The sequence below is a fragment of the Octopus bimaculoides genome, chromosome 2 (assembly GCF_046866305.1).
Source record: "Octopus bimaculoides isolate indiv1 chromosome 2, ASM4686630v1, whole genome shotgun sequence".
NCBI classification, from domain to species: Eukaryota; Metazoa; Mollusca; class Cephalopoda; order Octopoda; family Octopodidae; genus Octopus; species Octopus bimaculoides.
This window is the reverse complement of record NC_142929.1, coordinates 78,689,430-78,700,471: the sequence shown is the minus strand read 5'-3', so window position 1 is coordinate 78,700,471 and position 11,042 is coordinate 78,689,430. Positions and strand designations below refer to the sequence as shown.

General features: G+C 37.6%; 1 long non-coding RNA gene across 1 annotated transcript in view; it reads right to left on the bottom strand.

Annotated features, from left to right (window-relative positions):
* The window catches only part of LOC128247109 (uncharacterized), a 111,166-nt gene extending 107,812 nt beyond the window's left edge, over positions 1-3,354 (bottom strand). The window contains exon 1 of the long non-coding RNA XR_008263531.2: positions 3,289-3,354. This is a non-coding gene — a long non-coding RNA (uncharacterized LOC128247109). The remainder of the gene's footprint in view (positions 1-3,288) is intronic.
* Between the last annotated feature and the right edge of the window lie 7,688 nt (positions 3,355-11,042).

The following is an 11,042-nucleotide window of genomic DNA, read 5'->3' as shown; positions in this document are numbered from 1 at the left end:
AAATTTGTAAAATTTCGCAGCAAACATACTACACCTATACCCAGCCAAGCCAAACCAAACCTCCAGCCAAGCATACTGCCCGATAGTTTGCTACAGTATGGTGCTATTCTTGTGCTACGGCTGAAGTTAGCAAAATTGCCACCTCGAATCAAGGAAATTCGCTGTAGTTGCCAGGCGCAAGGTTCTCATTAAAGAGATTCACCATTTAAAAAAAATCTTTTAGTCAATAATGCACTTCTTTTTGTACTCAGTATTTAATAAAAGAGTTACCGGTAGATTCTTTTGTATTAAATAATTGTGATAAAATATTAAAAATAATGTTTTTTTCCAACCACCGGTGGGACATACATTTTTCTCGAAAGTTATAGTGGGGCCTGGGGAAAAAATAGATAGGGAAACATTGGTTCAGTAATTTACATCAATCTCAGTACTTGATTGATATATATTTCATCGACTGCGAAAGGATGAGAGGCAAAGTTGACTTCGTTGAGAATTGAATGCAGGGTAGGAAAGAGTGCCAGAAGCTATCTTTTCCAACATCTTAAACGATTCTGACAACTCGCCACTCTTGGTTTCTGATTTAGGGACAAGGTCAGAAATTTTAGAACACGGAATTATTTGATTACATCATATTCAGGATGTAACTGGTACTTTATTCTATCGACCCCGGAATAATGAAAGGTAAGCTTGACTCCGATGGTATTTGAATTCAGAACGCAAAAGAGCCGGAAGAAATACTGCAAAGCATTTTGTTCTATAGCTAACGTTTCTGCCAGTTCACCCCATTAATAATAATAATAATAATCCTTTCTACTAAAGACACAAGGCCTTGAATTTTGGGGGAGGAGACTAGTCAATTACATAGACGCCCAGTGTTTCACTGGTACTTAATTTATCGACTCCGAAAGGATGAAAAGCAAAGTCAACTTCGGTTGAATTTGAACTCACAAGGTAATGACACACGAAATGCCGTTAAGCATTTAAACCGACGTGCTAGCGATACTGCTAGCTCGCCGCCTTAATAATAATAATAATAATGATAATAATAATAATAATAATAATAATAATAATAATAATAATAAGAAGAAGAAGAAGAAGAAGAAGAAGAAGAAGAAGAAGAAGAAGAAGAAGAAGAAGAAGAAGAAGAAGATTAACAGCAACAACAACAACAGAAATGAGAAGAAATTTCTTTTTAAAACCTATCCCATTATTTCAGTATTATCACGTGATAAATGACTTTACAGACAATGTTTTGCAGTTATTAGGTCATGTTAATGCTCGCCTTGTTCAACAATTCTTAGTAACTTTAGGACGTGATTTACCAGACGAGATCAACGTGTCAGGAATTCACCCTTATCACCACTTGCTAAAAGCAGATGGGAACAAACGCCCTTGAAAATAATAATAATAATAATAATAATAATAATAATAATAATAATAATAATAATAATAATAATAATGATGATGATGATGATGATGATGATAAAGAAGAATTATATGTCCATGCATGCAGTCAGCGGTAATGAGGTATGTATATATATACAAATGTGTATGTATATATATATATATATATATATATATATATATATATATGGGTACAGGACGTCACAAAACCTAAACAACATGAAATACCAAAACGACATGGATTACGAAATACGAATGCCACATGAAATAAGAAGGCAAGTCTCGGTATGCGAACATAAAGGAATGAAAGAATATATATATGTGTATATATATATATATATATATATATATATATATATATATATATATATATAGGTGAGAAAGTTGGTATGTGAAAGCACGTGGTTGGATGTATAAAAGATAATAAGAGTGAAAAAACTACAGAAGGCTTGTGTTACATGGTTAAAGTATATATTTAAATTATGTCAGAAAAATGTTAGAAAAATGTTATAAAATCTTTTTGGTATATAAACATTGTATTTTGAGAAATAACCGGTTTCGTGTTGTCTTTTCAAATTTCTCTACTTCATTGTGTCGTGTTCATTCCAGTCTGAGAAAGAAGAGTTCTAGATAGGGGGAGGTAATTAGAGATTTCTTCCGGTATAGGGGAGATACTCGAAATCTAGGAGGTGGTAGAATTTGATTAATTTACCATGGTTTTGTTCTATATTTTTCCCCCTTTTTTTCTCAGTGGGGTGATGAATTTCCTTATTTAAATGTGTTAGCAATGGTTAAGTTTGGGTTTGTATTTTTGAATGAAAAAGGTTTCCTTATTTAATCTAATCTGTGTTGGTGTTTTAATGGCACATTGATAAAAAGGAAAGATTATAAATTTAAAAGCAGCAGAAATATAACAAAAGACTGTTACTCGGAGTTTCACGTTATATTCTATAGACATGCCTATCCTAAATATATTTCTCAGACAGGCAGAACCAGTGTGACGCAATGTTATAAAGCTGCATCTATTGAAATCCTCTTACAATCCATCCGAAAGTCCTCATTACAATTCCCGTCCATCCAGTTTCACCCACAAGTTGTAGATTGACTCGACGCTATCAAAAATAACATTTGCCCAAGAACCCATGCATCAGAATTGCAACCAGGACTTAATGATATGCGAATAGATCTTCTTAAGCCATTGATATTCATAACAAGACACATGTACTCCATATAGTATATCAAAATTAGTATTAGCGAGGTAATTTTTGACCGAAAGTGCTCAACGAACCTCCATAAAATTTATAATTTTCTGGAGCTATGATATTAAGTTTATATTGTGAAAGAATAAACAAAAGGAATCACTTCTGATACACTTTTGATAAATCTGTAACTCATAGGTGATATGCTTCACAATCAATTGTCATGCATCACAGTTGTAGAATGCGCCTCTTCAGATGACTTTTTAAAAATAAGTATCTCGCTATATCTTCACTCCACTTCACTTTGCCTTATAATAACCTATAGCTGGGTAGGTGCTGCATTCTAGCATATATATGTATATATATATATATATATATATATATATATATATATATATATATATATATATATATATATATATATATATATATATATATATACTGTGAAAATAATAAGGGTAGAAAAAAATTTTGAACATTTTCATACCGGTAGCTAGCACGCGTAATAAAGTCAATAGACAACATATTTTCATATATTATAGTGTATAAACAATTTAAGTATTTATACACGAAAGAGGTGACCTTTGACAGGACACCTTACATGCAAGAAAAGGTTATTTAAGCCCAAACCACGAATAAAAGCACTTTCAAAGGGAATGAAAATAAAAGATATTTTTGTAGTTACCCTCACACTCGAGTTTCTGTATCGATGTGCAAATAAATTAATTAGCCATCTGTACATCCAGTGAGGTCGCTAAAATTAATGCATATTTATGCAGCAAATAGCACAGAAAACACAAGTGCTGCATGCTTATACATTATAATTTTCAAATCCACCACGTAAGCGCACTTACATTCGACAGCAAATAATAACAAAAAAAATTCAAACTGCGTAACAGAAAGGCTTTGAAATTATGAAAATTTTACTGTGAAAATAATAAGGGTAGTAAATTTAGAAAAATTTTCATACCGGTGGCTAGCATGCGTATTAAAGTCAATAAGCATAGGATATTAAAGTGGAGCTGGAGGGAAGACTGCAGTTTCCCCATGTCGTCCATACAACCCTGAGGCCCGATGTATTTTCTGTGGTCTAAAAAGGCAAAGAAAATAATCTTGATCGATTCCCTTTCGAAAGTAGAGTGTGATTAAGCTTCCAAATTCAAAGCCCTTCCAATTCAAAGATTGCAGGGAGAAGGGATGTCAATCGTGGCTTCTCCCAGTCGAAGTTGACTGCAGGGGATTCCCTGCCCAGCTGGTATGAGAGGAAAAAAGTGAAGGGCGAATGAGCGCAGGATGTGAGAGGCAGCAGAAAGAGCTTCTTACTGATTATGGAGCAAGAAAGAAAAGTTAAGCTAGATGCCAAGAGATGATGAGCAGTGATTTGGCCACCTCTGATGAACGCAGGATACCACTTGATGACATTAGTTCTTCCTAGCCAAAGCTCCATTCACTTTCAGATCTAAGAACTCTACCTCACTGCTGAATTCTAGATCTGAAATTTTAGCGGTTGTAAGCATATGGCTAAATGTCTGCTGACGAATTGGAAAGTACCACCCTCTCCGGGTTGAGAAGCTGTACCACAGACTCTAGGCTACTATCTTTTAAGCCTTATATACGGTCAAAGGGAAAATAACCATATATATATATATATACACACACACACACACACACACACACATATATATATATATATATATATATATATATATATATATATACATAGATATATATATATATGTATATGTGCATACATATATGTGTATATATGTATAACACATATATATATGTGTGTGTAAATGTGTATGTATATATATAGATGTATATATTTATATGTATGTATATATACGTATGTATATGCCTGCGTATATATATGTGTACGCGCGCGCGTGCGTATGCATGTATCCTATTCGCTTTGTCAGTAGTTTACCATATACATATATAAAAACAGATTTATATCCATATAAAATACTCTTACACATACGTGCGTGGATGGATATTCGCATGTACATATGGTATATACGTATGCAATTACAAACACGCACACGCACGCACGCATGCACACACACACGCACACACATACACTCATACACAGCAGCTAAGAAAAGTTTCTAAAATTACACAGAAAAATAAATGATAATAAGTTGATGTTAATTAGAGCAGAAAATCTTCGAATCCTAAAGTAACTAACAATCTTTAACGCAGGGTTTGAACTAATTGTAACACGGACAATAAATATATTTGGTTGTTCGAATGAGTGGTTCAAATGAAAACATCTGGCTAGAGATTTGACGTGTGCAAAAGGAGATGTCAAAAACAACTAGATACTACATGTGGGATGATATGATATGGGATAATAAGGGATAATATGATAGGCTATTATAATAGCATGTACGATAATATGAGAGGCCTTTATTGTAATAGCTTCCACACAGAAAACAGACGCGAGATAAACATCTAAAATTCTTGTGTCAAGCAAATAATGCCTTTTATGTATTTGTTTATTTATGTATTCATCTATTAAGATGTTTTATTTGTTTGTTTTGTGTGTTTTGTTTACTGGTGGCCTTTAAAAGTTGGTTGATATTTTCTTCCTCCATGAAAGTTCAATACCAATCAATCGATTAAAGCATGAAAGCATAGGGGTCAAAAAAGAGAACAAAAATAGGATTGATGGAGCAGGCTCTCTATTTCTCTCTCTCTATCTATATATATATATATATGCATATATATAAATGGAACAAAAACGCAATAGAGGACAATAAAACATACGGACAGATAGACAATACAAAGGCGGACAGGGAAAAAAGGACGAGTCATTCGTGGCTTCTTTTTCAGTCAAGTTACCAGATGTCGTTACCGTTTCGGGCTGTTACACTTGAGACAGTTCGATCTGGTTGCCCACCAAAAAGTCTAAGCTAAGAGCATTAGATTTTTTGTAAGAAAGCTAGCGAATGTGTACGGCAACAAGGACTAAAAACGGAGTACATGGTACACAATTACAAATACAAACAAGTGTCTTTCGACTGAAAACGAATCAAATTGAGCTGGAGCGTATGAAGTGAAAGCCTAAAGGCAGGAACATAGGAGATAGATATAAGCGGTGTTGGCGGTCGGTAGTTAGGCCAAGAAATAAAGATCATAGCTGGCCGGACACCGGTCACGTGGAAGGAGGAGAGAGGGCTAAGGGGCAGCGGGATTGAAAGATTAGGGAAAAAATTAGAGACAAAGGGAAAGGTACAGGGGAGATAAACGAAGAGGAAAAGTGGGAGTTAAAGAGAGGGCCAAGAAGAAATGTGTGAGATAGGGGGACCCTCCCACCTTGTCCAATCCGCCCTCGCCCGCGCTCGTCGAATCGACCGCACCACCGCCCTCTCTCCTCCCCCACACCAATCCCCTAACCGTACCCCCTTCCCACTCCGTTTCCACCCTGCCACCCTACCCCTTCGTCGGAGGATCCTACGGGCCTTCCGTCGCCTCCAGCTCGATCCCACTACCCACCCCATTTTCCCCAACCCACCCCTATCCTCTTTCAAACGCGCCCGCAACCTACGCGATCTACTGGTTCGCAGTACCTTCTCCTCTTCCTCCCCACCCCCACCCGGCTCCTTCCCGTGCTCCAGATCCAGCTGTCACACCTGCCCCTTCATCACCAACACTACCTCTGTCACAGAGTCGAACCTACAAACTCTTCACATTCCACACAGTTTCACCTGCACCTCCTCCAACCTAATTTACTGCATCAAATGCACCCTATGCAACCAACTCTACGTGGGGCAGACGGGCCGCCGGCTGGCCGACCGTTTCACCGAACACCTAAGGGACGTTCGGCTAGGTTCGGACTCCCCCGTCGCCCGTCACTTCCACTTGGCCAACCACTCTCCCTCTAACATCTCCGTTTTTGGCCTCGTCCTGCACCATGGGTCCACTCCCTCGCGACTCCACTTGGAGCAACGCTATATTTTTAACCTTAATTCTTCTTTCCCCTTCGGACTCAACGCAGCCCCCTCCTCCTTATGACTCTCCCCTTTACGTCTATGCAACACTTTTCTTTTTTTTTTTTTTACCCCCCCCCCCTCGTCCCCTTTACATTATATCCATTATTCTCTTGTTATTACACTCACTACATTCTTCCACTTTTTATCTCACCCCTTCCTACACGCACACATACCCACACACAAAAAATACACGCACCCATACACACACATGTAAGCACACCTATCCCCCAACACACCACACACAACACATATGCATGCACTCACACGCTCAGACTCGCCCACACACTTATACAAACGCACATACACACGCACACTTGCGCATACACACACACGCTAACAATCACGCAAACATACACACACACACACAAGCATACACACCCCTGCACACATAACCCACATATACCCCCATTCACAAATACCTCCCACACACCTGACAACCCATGCACACCCCCATTCACACATACCTCCCATGCGCCTACACACACACCTCCCACACACCTTACATATATACCGCCCACATACACGACAAACATACATGCGCGCCCTCACACACACATATAGACGAACGCACATATATACACACACACACCCATATATACGCGCACGCCTACATACACAGCCGCATACACATGCATACACATACACACAGGAGTGCACACACAAAATAACACACATACCTGGCACACATCCTTACGCTCTCACACACATACGCACGCACACACATAAACACACACATACACACCTCTCACATACACAAAACCACACACACACACACGTACACAACACATATACACATATACACACATGCACACATACACATATACACACATGCACACACGCACACACACCTCTCACATACACAATACTCACTCACATACATAACACACACGCACGCACGAAAACATACACAATATACACATACACGCACGCACAAAAAATATACACACACGCGCGCACACACGCAAACGGAAACACACATACAGACACACATAAACACACACACATGGGCATAAACAACACACGCACGTACAATAGCAAACGCACGCACACACACGTACACAGCAACGCACATATACACAACATACACATACACATACACACACACGCACGCACAAAAACATATACATACACACACGCGCACATACAAAATACACACACACACGTACACGTACCCAACACCTACAACCCCACACAAACACGAACACACACATGCTCAAAAAACCGCCTGTTGACCTTCCACCTAAAAGTCTATAAGCATCCACTAACCATTCCTGCTACTAATTCCTTCCACTACGTCATACACACACACACACACAAGCACACTAACAGATAAACCACCAAACCATGCACACACACACACACACACACACACACACATACATACGCACACACACGTTCTGTTATCACACACACACTCGCAGACTCTCGCGCACGCACAGATATTCAACTCCCCTTTTCACTCTCCTGTCTTAGAAAGAACTTTTCCCCCACCACCTCCTCTTCCGGTCTTTTCACAATGTAACCTCGTGGGCATCGGTACCATTTTCCTCTTTCTCCGTTTTTCCATTCTCCGAACTTTCCATCTTTCCGACGAAGGGCTACGCCCGAAACGTCATACACTCTCTCTTTCCTTTCCCGAGCGTCCAATAACACTATCCGTATCACGTCCTCACTTTGTTGCTTTTTTGTTATTGTTTTTTTGAACCTATATATATATATATATATATATATATATATATATATATATATATATATATATATATATATATTATATATACATATATATATATATATATACAGCATATATATACAGTATATATATATATATATATATATATATATATATATACAGCATATATATACAGTATACATATATATATATATATATATATATATATATATATATACATATATATATATATATACAGTGAAGGCGCATGGCGCAGTGGTTAGAGCGTCGAGCTTAAGATCGCGAGGTTGTGAGTTCGAATCCCGGACCGGGCTGCGTGTTGTGTTCTTGAGCAAGACACTTTATTTCACGTTGCTCCAGTTCACTCAGCTGTAGAAATGAGTTGCGACGTCACAGGTGCCAAGCTGTATCGGTCTTTGCCTTTCCCTTGGATAACACTGGTAGCGTGGAGAGGGGAGACCGGTATACATGGGCAACTGCTGGTCTTCCATAAACAACCTTGCCCGGAATTGTGCGTCGGAGGGTAACTTTCTAGGTGCAATCCCATGGTCAGGCATGACCGAAGGGGGTCCTAAAAAATATACTGTATATATATATATATATATATATATATATATATATATATATATATATATATATATATATATATATATATATATATATATATATATATATATATATATATATATATATATATATATATATATATATATATATATATATATATATATATATATATATATATATATATATATATATATATATATATATATATATATATATATATATATATATATATATATATATATATACATATATATACATGTAGGCGCAGGTGTGGCTGTGTGGTAAGAAGTTTGCGTCTCAGCCACATGGATCAGGGTTCAGTCCCACTGTGTGACAACTTGGGCAAGTGTCTTCTACTATAGCCTCGAACCGACCAAAGCTTTGTGAGGAATTGGTTGACGGAAACTGAAAGAAGTCCCTCGTATAGATGTATATGTGTGTGTCTTGGTGCCTGTGTTTGACCCCACCACCGCTTGAGAACCGTTGTTGGGGTGTTTATGTCCTCGTAACATTAGCGGTTCAGCAAAAGAAACCGATAAAATAAGAACCAAGCTTTAAAAAATAATTACCGGAGTTGATTAAATTTCTTCAAGGCGGCGCCTTAGCAAGGCCGCAATCAAATGATAAAACATCTAAAAGATAGAAGATATATGAACGTACGCATACATATGCATGTACGTGTGTGTGTGTGCATACATACATACATACATACATGCATACATAGGTTTGGTGGTACAAACAGAACTCAAAACGTGACTATGTAATACGAGTTTATATTTTTATTTTACGTCTGTTACAATGTGTTTCAAAGGCTGAGAGTTTCTTTGCATAGCACTTGATGAACTTTCGACAACTGTCATGCATGAAACTCATAGCCTTTGAGTCACTTCGTACGTTCTGCCGACTAAAGGTTAAAAAAATACAAACACACACACATGATGGGCTTCTTTCAGTTTCCGTCTACCAAATCCACTCACAAGGCTTTTTTTCAGTCTGAGGCTATAGTAGAAGATACTTGCCCAAGGTGCCACGCAGTGAGATTGTACCCGGAACCATATGGTTGGTAAGCAAGCTACTTAACACACACCCACTCATGCGCATATATACATGCATATGCATGTATAATATATATGCAAATACATATATACACATATGTATGTGGATATGTGTGTGCGCGCGCGTGCCATCTGTTTTGGAAGCTCAATTAATCGTTAAAGAAGATACCAGTGACTGTAGACATTCATTCTGTCATTCTTGTACTGATTTTAACATGGCAGAAATAATCTACAAACACCGGATCTAGGAATCTAATATGGCTGCTTTGAAATTTGAAGTAATTTCAAAATAACTTAACTGATAACAATATAAGTAGTCTTCTTTTTATTGATATCGTTCTTCAGTATTCTCTTTTATAACCTCTATTTTTATGTGCTCTATTATGTTTTATTATTTATTTATTTTGTCCTTCCATACTGCTGTCCTCCCGGGTCTTTGAATTTCTTTGCACTTTTTATCTACTTCCTCTTTTTCTTTCTTTCTTCAGCCTTCTTTCTTTTTTTTTTTCATACCAGTTTTGTCTCTTCTTTCTCTCTGTCTGTCTCTCCTTTTCCCTCTCACTCTATGTCCTCCTTCCCTCTGCCTCCCCCTCTCTCTCTCTCACTGTATCTCTCTGGCGTTCTTTTTGTCTCCTATCTACCTGTGCGTCTCTCTGTTTTTCTCTGTTTCTGTCTCTCACTCTATCTTGCCTATTCTTCTTATACTTTCAATTGTTTCTGAAATCTGGATAATTTTTCGTTGTTTATTTCCAGAGGTTTGTTTCTTGTTGCGGATATTTTTCACCAGAGAACAATTACAAAGCCACTTCCTGACAGTCAGTATCGATCCTTCGTTGAAGCCAATTCTCTTTACTTGATCCAATATTGATCAGAAGAATACCATGATTTCTATAATTCACCGGTAACAGACCCCTGCCAAATAATACAAACATATATGCCAGGACAAAGAATCCAAAATACATACAACTGCGAAGCTTTGGGAATCAAATCACATACTTCACTAATGCTCGTGCAAAAGGCATGAACGTTTCATCGTCCTGTTCTTTTTCTGAATAAATTCGGCCTTTAATTTTGTGTAATAAATTATTAATTTCTGAGATTGGCATTGAGCCAAAATATTAGAGGTGGAGAG